Source organism: Mustela nivalis (genome assembly GCF_964662115.1).
Source record: "Mustela nivalis genome assembly, chromosome: 9".
In the NCBI taxonomy this organism is placed as follows: domain Eukaryota; kingdom Metazoa; phylum Chordata; class Mammalia; order Carnivora; family Mustelidae; genus Mustela; species Mustela nivalis.
The window spans coordinates 83,358,330-83,370,443 of NC_139028.1; the positions used below are offsets into that span (position 1 = coordinate 83,358,330).

At 34.6% G+C, this 12,114-nt stretch overlaps 1 long non-coding RNA gene across 1 annotated transcript in view; it reads left to right on the top strand.

Moving 5' to 3' along the window:
* The window catches only part of LOC309841217, a 74,624-nt gene extending 63,101 nt beyond the window's left edge, over nt 1-11,523 (top strand). Inside the window, exon 5 of the long non-coding RNA XR_014299057.1 lies at nt 11,189-11,523. This is a non-coding gene — a long non-coding RNA (uncharacterized lncRNA). The remainder of the gene's footprint in view (nt 1-11,188) is intronic.
* The last annotated feature ends 591 nt before the right edge of the window (nt 11,524-12,114 follow it).

Below are 12,114 nucleotides of genomic sequence, written 5' to 3' on the forward strand. Positions count from 1 at the left end.
CCTAAGGAATCTACAACAATAACTATAATTGGTGAATTTATGAAGCAAGATCACTAGACACAAAGTATTGCAAAAATTTATTATAATTGTATACACTACCAAAGACAAATTTGAAAATAGATCAGAACAAGTTACAGTGGTATTAAAAACATCAAACAGGGTCATGGGGTTATGGACATTGGGGAGGGTATGTGCTATGGTGATTGCTGTGAAGTGTGTAAACCTGGCGATTCACAGACTTGCACCCCTGGGACTAAAAATACATTATATGTTTATAAAAAATAAAAATAAATAAAATTTAAAAAATAAACACATAGAAATGAATTTAATAAACATGTGTAAGAGTGCTAATAAAATACTACATATATTTTCTGAAATATTTTTTTAAATTTAAAATAAATAATAAAAATAATTTTTTTTAAGATTTTATTTATTTATTTGACAGACAGAGATCACAAGCAGGTAGAGAGGCAGGCAGAGAGAGAGAGAGGAGGAAGCAGGCTCCCTGCCGAGCAGAGAGCCCAATGTGGGACTCGATCCCAGGACCCTGAGATCATGATCTGAGCCGAAGGCAGAGGCCCAACGCTCTGAGCCACCCAGGTGCCCCTAAAAACAAAATTTAAAATAATTTTAAAAATAATAAATGGAAGGATATAAGATGTTTCTGAATTGGTAGATTCTTTATTATCAAGATAAAAATTTGCTCCATTTTGATGTATAGGTCCAGCACAATCTTTTTTTTTTTTTTTTAAAGATTTTATTTATTTGAGAGAGAGAGAGGGCACATCAGAAGGAGGGAGGAGCAGAAGGAGAGGGAAAAGAAGACTCCCTGCTGAGCTGCCCCCCAACCTCTATCACCTGGGGCTCCATCCCAGGATTGTTGGATCATCACCTGAGTCAAAGACAGACACTTAACTGACTGAGCCAGGCAAATGCCCCAGTCCAGCACAATCTTAATCAATATCCCAATAGGTTTTTTCAAGGTATCAACAATCTGGTTCTACTAAAGATATAGAGATATAATGAAATAAAGAAAAACTTGGAGGACTTAAAATACCATATTTTAAGGCATACCAAAAAGCTGTAATTATTAATACAGTGAGGGATTAATGTGAAGCATAGATAAAGGATGGGATAGAAGAGAGAATATAAGAGTAAATGTGTGCGTGCATGTGTCTGTAGTCACCTATTTAATTGTTTATCTTCAAACAAATTTAGTTTGTTATGAAAACAAGAACTACTTAATTAACCATGCTGAAGCAAATGGTTATACATGTGGAAAGAAGTCAACCTTTAACTCACACTCTACCAAAAAATTAATTTAAAATGGAATATAGGGCTAAATATGAAAGTCAAAAATGTTTAAATTCTAGAAGAGAACATTGGTGGATGTCTTTTTTACTTGGTATAAGAGAAATTTCTTAAACAACACACAAATTAATAGTCTATAAATACATGTGTATGTACATATATATAACATGTATATGTATGAAATACATGTATATGTCTATATACATGGTAAATTATAATTATAGTGTTTATATATATATGTGTGTATACATATCTATAAATTTAAAACTTATACTCATCAAATGATACCATTAAATAAATGAAAGCCACAATCATAAGAAATATTTTCAATACATATACCTGAGAAAAGCATATATTTTTCAAATACAAATATATTGACAAGACAATAAGAAAAAGTCAAACAGCCCAATACAATAATGAGCAAAAGATTTCAACAGACACTTCACAAAATATATCCAGATGGCCATGAAACATATAATAATATGCCAAGCTCCTCTAGTCATCAAGAAAATGCAAACTAAAATCACAGGAAAATACTGTTACACATCTCCCAGAATGGCTAATATTTAAAGAGTTACAAATCTTTCAGCAACTGCATCCCTACGGTTAGAAAGAGTGAGGTGATTCTCAACTCAGTCATAAGAAGGCCCTGATTTCAACTTCTGCTTAAGGCTAGAATTTCAAGTGAATTTTTATTTTTAATTATCTGATTTCCTTATAAACAAGCATCACACATGCTTTTGGAATGAGGATTTCTTACTGCTTTTAGGTTTTGGATAAGAGCTATCTAATCCTTAATGTGCCACAGGCTTTTAATACTGCTCTCTGAAGAATAATCTTTCATAGGGATATGTGCATTTCTCTATTTATAGCAGCTTTATTTATACTAGCCAAATTATGGAAGCAGCCTAAGCATCTATTGATAGATGAATGGATAAAAAAGATTCAGTATATATCTACAAGGGAATATTATTCAGTCATGAAAAGAATGAAAGCCTACCATGTGTCACAACATGGATAGAGTCAGAGTATTATGCTAAGCGAAATAAGTCAAAGACAAATACCATATGATTTCACTCATACGTGGAATTTAAAAAGCAAAACAAATGAGCAAATAGGAAAAAAAAAAATAGAGAGGGAGACAAGACAAGAAACAGGCTCTTAACTATTGAGAACAAACTCATGGTTACCAGAGGGAAGGTTTGTGTATGTGGCAGGGGTGGGATGGGGGGATGGGTGGGATTAAGGAAGGTATTTGTTGCGATAAGCTCTGGGGGACCTATGGAAGTACTGAATCACTATCTTGTACATTTGAAACTAATATTACACTGTGTTTTAACTAACAAATTAAAATAAAATCTAAAAAAATAGGCTTCCTATTAAAAGTTAAAAGTTTTTCTCTTTTGACCTAGAAAGAAAGAAAGGAAATTAATTAATTAACTTTTTAATTATTTAATTAATCACAGGGATGCCTAGGTAGCTAGGTCAGTTTAATGTCTGTCTTCAGCTCAGGTCATGATCCCAGAGTTCTGAAATCAAGCCCCACATTGGGCTTCCTGCTCAGCATGGAGTCTGCTTCTCCCTTCCCTGTCTGTTGCCCCTCTCACTTGTGCGTGCTCTCTCTCTCATTCTCTCTCTGAAATAAATAAAATCTCTAAAAATTAAAAAAAAATATAAAGCATTACAAATCCAGGTGTTGATGAAGATGTGGAGTAACTGAGACTTTTACACATTGCAGGTAGGACTGTAAAATAGTGCACACACTTTAGAAAATTCTTTTTCCTTTGTAATAACATTAAATATACACGTATCCAATAACTAAGTGATACTACTCCTAGGTAATATTCAAGAGAATGAGTGCTTTTGTACATGAATATTAATGTTTACAACTTTTTCATAAGTATAACAAAATGAAAACAATGCAAATGTCCATCAGGAGGGAAATGAATAAGCAACCTTGGCGTAGTCCTACAACAGAAGCTAGGCGAGAGGAAAACAAAACAAAACAAATGATGATGCGCACAATATGAAAATGAGAAGAAAACAGAAATTACCTGTGATTCTAGCACCTTGACATGCTAACAACAGTTTTTAAAAAAGGTAATTTCTCTCACAGCAAAATATTTTCCAACTATGTAAGAAAGTGGATGGTGTATAATTAGCATGCACACCACATACACATTAAGATTAACATAGCACTTCTTTTCTATATTACATGATGATTAATTTTCCAATTAAAATAGAACATTTCTTATTTCTTTAGAGGCTATAAGATATTTAATTATGTTGATTTGATAATCTGAACATTTAAGAACACTTGAAATCTCTTTCTGAAAAAGTTATTAAAATACTTTCTATATTATGTCTTAAAATTTATCATTATCATTATTTGATCATTATGTCTTTTGTCCACTGAAAGAAAAAATGTATATATTATTTATGCAAAAAAGTTTGAATACTCACAGTATTTAGTAAATTCATAGATAAATATTATAAAACATAAAGATAGTGTTAGATGCGATACCAAAATACAGTAAAGGACAGATTTTTAAAGGCAGAAAACTTGTTTTGATCTAATTTTATTCATAAGCACTTTTTTTCCACACAGATCTTCATCTTTTCCTCCTTGTTAGCAAAGCAGCAAATCTATCAAAACCTCTCTTAATAGAAAACCTGCACAGACTTTCAAAGCAAATGTGCTCTCACATGTGGCATTGTATGCATTTTACTACCTTGGGTGATTTTTATGGCTTAACTTGTTCCAAATGAAATGTAATTTGTCTAAAAAAGTCAGTTTTAACCTCTGACTTTTATTAAGAATAAAGAATTACTATGTTTCCCCATTCTTTATCCAAAATGAAAATGAAAATTGTCTTCTGAGAATTATTTTATAACTGTTTTCTAAGAGTATTAACTTTTTCAATGGAGTTAAAACCTCCTGGAATTCTATCTAGGCCAACATTTTCAAAATGCTAATGCTTTTCAAATGATCTCAATATATTTAAAAGTTCTGATTGTTTGAGTATTTTATTATCATAGAAACAGTACTACCATTTTACTTTAATATGAAGCGAGCACAATTTTGACATTGCAGTGTATTTTCATTAAACTTTTATTAAAATTAATTGGTAAATAGGAATAATTGATATTGAATGGGAACAATGTATCAGAATTCAGGAGAAATAATTTGCACCAATAAATACACAGATCAATATAAGCTGTTAGCTTACAATTTTTTAAAAGGTAAAATCGTGGCTCTCATTCAAATATAAAATGTTTTTAGTTAATTAATTAATAAATGAGAGCCATTAAGATGTTAAACCAGTCTAAAAGCCCCCTAAGAATTTAGCCATATATAGAAAATTAAAAAAAAAAAATAGGGTAAGAATGCCGAGTTAGATTTAACAAATAAAAATAAAGGATACCCAGTTATATCTGAATTTCAAATAAACAATAAGGTTTTTTTATTTATTATTATTATTATTATTTTTTAATATAAGCATGTTCCAAAGCATAGGACATAGTTATTACTAATGAAATATATCCTGTGCTTGATCTGGTGACCCCAAATAAGAAAGCAATACCTGGTAACTATTTTATTAAACACTAGGCACTTGGAAAGATTTGATTAAAATGTATCTCCAGTGGTATGTCAAGGAGGTTTGAAGAGCAGACAAGAGTTGGGATGGGGAGAAAAATGGTCACAGTGTGGGGAAACAGTATTTTCACAGCAACTGTTGATAAAATGCCAACCCTGACAAAATCCCTTCTTTCTGTAAGAAGGAAGACAAAAGAGGAGATGGTTATTTATATAAAGTGAGACAAAGGGAAGAAAAGGAAGTCCTGATGCTTCTGGAGCAGAACTATGGACACTGAAAACAGGGAATTCCTGCCCTGCCTCACTTTCCATGTCATCTAGCATTGTTTAGCTCATTTGCTAAATTAATTAAGCACCTCAATTAAAAGTCACCTTGACTGTAGCAATCAATCAATCCTCCAGTTTGCCCTGGTGCCTAAACTTGTCTCTCCAGGGAACATTAAACTTTCATTAACTTCTGGGCACACACACAAAAATGTCTACAGAAATTTTATTTTGGCTTTAATTCCCTTTGCCATAAACTGTGCCGACGAATGACTATGAAATAGGTATTATTGTCTGTATCATTCTAAGGATGAGCAAACATGCTTGCTATATCTTTGATACTTTACTAGAGCCACAAAGCTAGAAAGTGACAGACTTAATATTTAAAACCACTTCTGCTTTTTTAAATCAGCTTCTAAATCACTTATTAAAATTCCGTGAATAACACTTAGAAAGGACAATTTTATTTTATGTAATTACAAAAGCTGAATTTTTTTTTAAAGTTAAAGAAAGCATTTCTTATAGGCAGTGCAAATGTGAGTCATTTTTGTTCTTAGTCTTTTTTATATTAAAAGCATATTAATAAATGTTATCTAAAATCAAAAAAAAAAGGGACGCCTGGGTGGCTCAGTTCGTTGAGCAGCTGCCTTCGGCTCAGGTCATGATCCCAGCGTCCTGGGATCGAGTCCCACATCGGGCTCCTTGCTCTGCAGGGAGCCTGCTTCTCCCTCTGACTCTGCCTTCCACTCTGTCTGCCTGTGCTCGCTCTCACTCTCTCTTACAAATAAATAAATAAAATCTTAAAAAAAATAAAATAAAATAAAAAAAAAAAAAAAAAAAAAGAGCTAAACTACTCCTGAAGGCAATATAGTATGGAGATTAAGAGATGAATTTTGGCATCCTACATGCTTCATTTAGAAACTTGGTTCTGCCCCTAAATAGCTAAATGACTTTGGGAAGAATTAAACTCCCAGAGTCCATTTGTTCATCTGAGAAGTAGACTAACAATATCATGGCTTCTTTGAAGACTTAATGAAATCACTATATATGTGTGTGTGTGTGTGTGTGTGTGTGTGTGTGTATTCATGTGTGTGAATAGATATGTGTGTGTGTTTGTGTATACTTTGTATACATATATGTATACACACACAATATATATGTATATACATATACATACACACATAGTACCATAGAGCACATAGTGGGCTCTTACTAAGTGGCATTGATGAGTTCCTTTCCTCCATTTCTTGAAGGTGAATTGCAAGGACATAAAGAAAATAAGAACTTATATTCAAAAACCGAAAGTGTAGACAAGGAAGAAAAGGGCATTAAAAGATTGGATCCGCATCACTGGAGATAAGTGTCCCAGGAGAGTCAGAGGCCTCTCAAGGAGGTAGTGAAGAAATAGCCAGGACATAGCCTGCATGTGCATTAAGTCTCCTAAAGGATAGGAATGTTAAAAGTGGGGTCTTTTGAATTCATGCTTTTTCCTTTGCAAAGACCTATGGTATTGCCCTCTGAAGAAATTAATCTATTCAGGAAACATATATTAAATGACTCATAGAAGCCAGGTACTGGAGGCCTGTGTCCTGAAACTGCCAGAAATAATCTCAATGCATTTGGGTCATTGAAGAGTGGAGCTAGGAATAGCCATTAAGATACTGTAGCCTCAAAAAAAAAAAAAAAAAAAAAGATACTGTAACTTCCTCATTTCCAAGTATGTATCTTTACTACTGTTCACCCTTTACCACAAGCAGACACAGAGTAGAAATAGTTTATTGGGAGGTAAAGCAAACATCAGAAAAGAATAAGTAAGGAATTCCAGTTGAAAGGGTACATTATAGTGACAGATTCTACTGAGGGGACCTTAGTCATTGGGGCAACTCAGGAAGCCAGTCACACACATACCTCAGAGTGTGAGGGAACCAGAGTGTACTCAACTCCTTCAGAGGGATGCTGGGAATTAATTCCTCAGCACCTCAGATCCTCTTCTGTGCAGATGAAACACAGGGTTAAGACCTCAGGCATGAGGAAGCAGGTATCAGCAGATTGAAGAATTAGGCAAATTTGCACTGAAATAGGAAGAGGAAGGGCATCTGGGTGGAGCTAATGGCCTCCTGAATTTAGATCTTATTTTGATGAGAGCTAGATTAGGCAAACATAAACAAATTGTCTTTATTTTGTTTTTGTTTTTGTTTTTGTTCACTGCAGGTTTTCTTAGTTTTTTTTTTTTAAGATTTATTTATTTGCTTATTTATTTGTTTGTTTGAGGCGGGGGAGGGGCAGAATGAGAGGACAGTGAGAATCTTCAAGCCAACTGCTTGCTAAGCACCGAGCCTGGGGTGGGGGGGCTCCATCCCAAGACCCTGGGATCATGACCTTAGTTGAAATTGAGTGGGGGCACTGAAGGAACTCAGCCACGCAAGTGACTCCAGGTATTCTCAATTGTATTTGTATGCGAATGTAAATATATATTATTGTGTAGTTTCCAGATAGAGGCATATTATAAGTGTTTCCCAAAAGATTTAACAAATACTCCTTTCATCTTCCAAACATCTTGTAAGACTAGACTTTTTTAGTAATACTTCATTGTTTTACAATCTAGTCCCATGGCCTGTATTTTATCAATGAGAAAAATTAGGTCTGTCTAAGTAGTAACATGTTCATAAGAACACAAGAACTCCAAGTGCAGAAATGTAGGAAGAGGACATAGATTTGTCTGGCAAAAGTTAAGGCAGTGGGAATCAGAACTTGTGACAGTGATTTCCTGTTAAGTACATCCTTATCATTCCCTCCTGTGGAGGTCCCTTTCAGGCAAAAGGCTTGAGCAAAGGAAACTTGAGCAAAATGAAAGGGTCCACAGTGACCACCAAACTGAATACAAACAGGGTCATTAAGAGACCCACCTCAGCAGCTCAGCCATTTAAAGGTCTGCCTTAAGCATCAGGGTCCTGGGATCCCGTCCCACATCTGGCTCCCTGCTCAGCCTGCTTGTGCAAGGCTTTCTTTCTCTCAAACAAACAAACAAACAAACATATAAAATCTTGGCTTTCTTTCTCTCAAACAAACAAACAAACAAACATATAAAATCTTGGGGGAGGGGAGGAAGAGACCCAGGTATCCATTTGGTTTGCAGATTTTATACTTGGAGAATTTTATTTGTAAACCTCAGGAAATCATAGGTGAAAACGATAATCATTTAGGAAAAAAACTGAACAATTTTACTCATAGTATATTCATCTAGATTGCTGTGCCTTTTGTCCCCCAATTTCATTTTACACTTAGGTTGAGCCATGTGAAATTAATGTTTTCATAGTTCAAAATGAGTAAATTATTAGTAATTTCATATAGTTCCATTTAATAGATAAAATAGACACGAGACTTCTGATAGGTTTGTAACAGGTAGCAGATACTTTTCATGATGAGCTGGCTGAGATTATGATCAGTATGTACTGTAAAATTTTAGGCTATTCTAGTAATCATAAAATCAGTTTTTCTTCATTCATTTAGTGAATATTTATTGAATCATGACCATATGCTATGCTATGCATAGGGCATCGTACAGAAGAGACGATTTCTTTACCCTCATAAAATCTACATTTCAGTGAGGAAATGGAGAATAAATAATATAAATAAATAAGAGGTATGCACAGTGTAAAGAAGAAACAGAGGCACTGAGCACACACAGAAGAGAGAGAGTGTGTGAGAGTGAACATTTGGCACAGAATGATCAGACAAGTATTCAAAGAAAATCAAGTGAGGGATTCTCAAAGCCAGATTTAAAAAAATTATATATATTATATATATTTTATATAATATATATATATATATATATATATATATATATATATATTATATATGATTTCAGGAAGAGAAAGTGACCACTTGTTCTCTTTTCCCAAAATGGAGGACTATGGGGCTACAGTTTTGCATCCAAGATTTTACCAAGGTATATAAAAGGCATAATAAAAAAATACAGGATGAGAACCAGTTCTTAAGATGTTTTTGAATGGCAGAAGAATCTGGATTATAGAAAATGAGTAGATACTACATATCATCGGCACTACCCCATCCTCATATAATGATGACTAGTAGCAGTATGGGTGATACATAATACAAAAGCACTTTAAACACAGTAAACATTTTCGTCCCTGTTCTGTAGATAGTACATTGATACTAAAAATCCCTTATGATTCTTGTTTACAGAATCTTTGGGTCAGAGGAAACCTGACACGGAAATAGAAAAACGTGTCTATCTTCAAAAACAACCTTCAATTCCTCTTCCATTTCTGAGCTCTTTATTTACCAGTAAATGATGACTCCGACAACTCGAGTCTTGTGAAATATCAAAACCTTTAACTCACACCCATTTATGAAGTCATTTGGCAGTCACTCGTACACACAGAGCTGGTCCTGGAGACTGAGCTATTTCCAGCTCCCCAGATGAGTCATTTAACCTCTCTCTACCCTTTAAAGATAGGAATAAATTGTTCCTTGGCCTACCTCACCAGGATGAAATGGCTATTGGTGAGATAATGTCTATGAAACAATTTGAATGTCTTACAAAAAAAAAAAAAAAAAAAAAAAAAGGGCCAAATGTTTTCAAAGCAGCTTGCTGGAATTTCTGACCCAAAGGCTGAAAAGGAAATCTGTGAAACTGGATTCTTTCAGTGACTTTATGAGCACGGGGGATGGAGGAAGGGAGATCGTTTCTTGCCTGAACATGGGATACCATTGCTCTATAGTTACATGAAGGCTTAAGGAGAGAGGCTTTCCTGCCTTGAATAAATTTCTGATGAACAGTTACTGCTTTCACAATGGTTCACCAGGCATAGGCATAGCTAAAAGATGTACATGAAACTCAAAGATAGCAGACTGAAGGATTCTAATTTCTGAGAAAGCAACTCTTGCCTGGTTTCTGACTTACGGCATTAGCAACTACAACTTGGCCTTGGTTGTAATCAGAAAGTCGTTCTAGTGTTATTCTTCATTCACCAAATCCAATGAACTTCCAAACCCTGGCCCACCTCTCTGACTGCTCTCTTACTCAGCACTACCTGCCTCTCTATACTTATGATTTGCTTAAATGAGTCTGCTGGCATGCTAATACCTTGATTACTGTGGTCTTCTCCCACTGATTACCTGACCTAGTGTCTTACATTTCTCCATTTCATCCTTTGGATTCATGCTTTTTTTCTGCTTCCTGATGCTTCCATTGTTTGCTCTAGCCCACCACTCCCAGATACAACCTTCGTTCCAGCCATGCTGAGTTATTTCTACTTCTCCGAAAACATGGTGCTATTTCAGCTCTGCCTCTTGTACATATGACTTCTGCAAAGGATACTCTTCCTTCTATAGGAGCAACAATATAGTATAGTGGTTAAGCAAGGACTTTGGCCAAGATCAAATGCCCCTCCCCTATCGAACTAGCTGTCTTTGGGCAAAGTTCTGAACTTCTCTGTTGCTCAGTGCCCCCTCTTCAAAATTGAGATAATAATAATACCTATATCATAGCTTGTGATGAGATCAGATGTGATCATTGATACAGTCACTGTCATGTGGCAGGTCAGCTAGTCACCATCTCATCTACCCTTCTGCAGGGACCATAGGGTTCTGCCCTCACTCCCTCCCTTTGCAGAGGAAACTGTGGATTCCAACATTCTGTCACTCATACTTTTTAAAAATTTTAAACAAGTTTTGCTACTTTTGGTACTTTCTTTTTTTTTTTAAAGCAGCCAAAGCCATTTGCATTAATACACATACCTATGTACAGATGCCATTAAATGACCTTCACTAACAGCCTATCAATTGGCCAAATATTACATCCTTTTATGCCGTAAGTCACAATGAAATATAAGTGAACTATAACTTATTTAATCATACTTACTGTTGAACTATAACTCATTTAATCATACTTACTGTTGTTTGTTTATATTATTTTGAAACTTTTCACCACAGTATAATAAAGATCTTTACTTGTACTTTTGTATAAGTCCTTTATTTTTTTTCCTTCAGGATACAAAAGAGAATTATAAAGAGGAAGATACTGCAGACTGGCTCGTTACATATGGACTCTGACTCCCTTCTAGATTCCCTTCTGCACTATGGTACTTGAAAAACTGCATTTACTAGGCTCCAGGGTTCAAGGCCATGACAAGGAGTTTTGTCCTCCTTCAGGCACAGAGGTAATAGTGTTTCGTTCTTCTGGAGCTTTTGCAGCAGACATGTTGGTTATAGGTCCCCAGAATCCTGGTTCCTATGTGATATGCAGTCCCAGCAATAGTTTTTCATGTGATGTTGAGTACGTTTTCCAGCTTGGTGGTATCAAGATTTATGGTATGTAAGCTCTATTCCTCAACCCTTCAAAAATTCTATAAATGCATACTCTTTAATGAATCTTTCTTGACTCAAATTAGCTAGAGTGGATATTATTGTCATGTAATGGGAATCCGAATGATGTAGGTAAGGCTTCTGAATTTTTAGCTTTTTGAATACTTATTACTTAATTTATCTTCAAAATATTTGTATCACATACCTTCCTACAAGCAGTGCACAAGTTTCTGTTTTCCTGAAACTTCATCACCAGTAAATATTATTGTTAAAAAAAAAATTAAAAAAATAAAAAAGACAATGATCAACCCTATCCCTGTCTGTTCATGCCTTCTTCCAGAGTTGTGGAGTGAATAAATAAATAGATACATTTATTTTCTCCATAACATATTTTATTTCATTTTATTTTATATTTAAGGTTTTTTTTTATCTTTTTAAAATTTAATTTAATTTTTTTCATCATGGTAAGTGTACTCTAATCCCCATCCTCCCCACTTCCCCCATTCTCCCCACTTTCCTCCCCTCTGATAACCATCAGTTTGTTCTCTAGAATTAAGAGTACGTTTCTTTGTTTGTCTCCTTTTTTTCTTTTACTTGTTTATTCTGTTTCT